Genomic DNA, 2,297 nt, shown 5'->3' with positions numbered 1-2,297 from the left:
TCTGCCAGCGTTCAGTAGGTGTTCTGTAGGATTTGCTCCACATGTAGAGGTATTTTTGATGTATTTGTGGAGAGGTAGGTGATCTCCACGTCTTACTCCTCCGCCATCTTGAAGGTGTCTCCCTGTTTATTCTTCTAAAATAACGTTTACATGGACACATCCTGAATTTTATTTATTTATTTATTGGTCAGCATAAATTTCCTTTAATAATTTCTCCATTTCCAGTAGGATTTCATTTTGAGGTTTAACATATGAATCCAGTGTAAAGTTCTACAGTTTTAGTAAATCTGGATTTCAAGTCATTTAAGATGAAAATGGAAATGAAAAGTTTACTTAAGAAGTTTAATTTTCTTCTTCTATAACGTCTAAGTCTTCATCTTCTTCATCGTCCTCTTCTGCTTGTTGATCCTTTCTTAATCAACAAATAGTTACCTGTCCTGCTCCAGATAAACACTTAGCTGACAGTGATCTCTGAAGAGGTGACTTTGAATTTGCTCTGACGATATCTAAATGACATAAATAATCTGGTGGATACAGAGAATTTTGGAAAACCTCTAAATCTTCTTCATCAATCTGTTGTATATTTTGGTAGGAAGCAGTGTAGAACTCTAAAGCTTTGCTGTGAAATAACATTTCGATAATGATAAATTCTGAAAATATAGTCTTTATATCCATTATTTTCTGCTTTTCAAAATTGTCAATAGTTTCCTCCAAATGACGAGTTATTCAGGTAGCATCCCTTGTAGCTCTTTGTAATTCAGTTTCTGCCTGTGAAATAACATATCAGTCAGACGGGTTTCTCTGACATATTCTTTCTGAGTTAACAGTTGAAAAGCTTCTTGATTCCTTGCTGTTAATGTTACTTTGAGGTCATCTCGTTTCATTTCTACAATGGTTCCATAAGCTTTCAAATGTTCAACTACTTTGGCTTCAAGTCTTTCAACGTCTGCTTGTCAATAATCCTGAAGTTTGGCAAACTCGTCAGCAAAGTTTTTCAGGCCCTGATTTAAATTTGGGGTCTCTGTAGAGACATACACATTGATTTCATTCACCAGGAGTTCTGCTTTGTATCTCAGTCTGGCAGTTTTCTGCACATAAGCAGCAAAGATTTAGCACAGCTCTCCAAAATACTTCTCCACATTTGTGACAGCAACTTACAATTGAGCATCCTGGTTCTGCAAGCTGCATTTCAACATCTTGCCTCACACACAGCCAGAGACTGCAGGCTGGGGCCCAAAGACAGGGGCTCCGAGGCACCCAGGCCCATCCTGGATTTAAAAAAGAAATAAATGTAAAATAAGTAATTTCTAGATTTACCTTTATAGTCTATTGAAAAGGGCTTTAACTTGGCAGTGCAAAACAAATTTAATGCACAGCACTTTAACGAATATCACTACTCAAGAACAGTATGAAAAATATTAATTTTAAAAAGCAAATTTTAAAAAGATAAAGTGTAAAATATTTACTGAAAGCAATACCCATTAAACAACAACAATTAAGGTCAAAGACATCTTTTTTTTTCTTTATGTGTGGGTTATTTCACAGAGGAATAGTTGAGACTCCATGATTGTATGTGATTGTATGAACACTGTGGTTGCTTATTCAGTACTCAGAATGCTGAGACTTACTGGTTGTCGTTTAGGATCAGAATGAATACACTTAGGAATATCCATTTCCAACTAAGATGGAGTAGCTGGGAACAGAATTATCACTGAACCTGAAAAATAAAAAATGCAGATGGACAAAATATATGGAATAAAGGTTATCAAGGCACTAGCATCAGTGAATGTAGGACAGTGATGCCTGAAAGATGAGGAGAAATGTTGTGTGCCTTATGAATTTCCCTAGATTTCTGTGTTGAGAGGATTTCCAGGCCGTAGAATATGGAGGCAGAACTGAGGCAGAGTCTGGACAACACACTGAGTTGAAGAGACAAAGCTGAGAGTTTGAGGACAAAAAGCTGCCTGGAGTTTACCTCCCTAAAGTGCTGCAGAGGAGAGAGCTGCACAGAAAGAGAACACAAAGATCTGAGCCAGTCCCTTTATTTCTTTAGCAGAGTGCTAATGAGTGAACGGGAGTGAGGAAACTACCCAAGGCCAGGAAAAGAACCCCCCGAACAGGTTAAGGTGACAGTGCATGCCAGCCTCTCTTCTCTCCAGCCAGACTCGAAAACTTCATGATTCGTAGGGCATCAGGTGGAGCTCACTGAAGCGTCTTCATCAATCATAGGAAATAATTGGTCTAAAACACTTCTCCAGTCTTGCCTAATAAATCTTAAAAGCAAAAACAAACAGTAT

The 2,297-nt window shown here is 37.7% G+C and overlaps 1 pseudogene; it reads right to left on the bottom strand.

Annotated features, from left to right (window-relative positions):
* Window positions 1-342: 342 nt before the first annotated feature.
* LOC115859932 (CBY1-interacting BAR domain-containing protein 1 pseudogene) lies at window positions 343-1,196 on the bottom strand (annotated as a pseudogene).
* Between the last annotated feature and the right edge of the window lie 1,101 nt (window positions 1,197-2,297).

This window comes from Globicephala melas, chromosome 1 (genome assembly GCF_963455315.2).
Source record: "Globicephala melas chromosome 1, mGloMel1.2, whole genome shotgun sequence".
In the NCBI taxonomy this organism is placed as follows: Eukaryota; Metazoa; Chordata; class Mammalia; order Artiodactyla; family Delphinidae; genus Globicephala; species Globicephala melas.
This window is presented reverse-complemented; position numbering and strand designations above follow the sequence as displayed.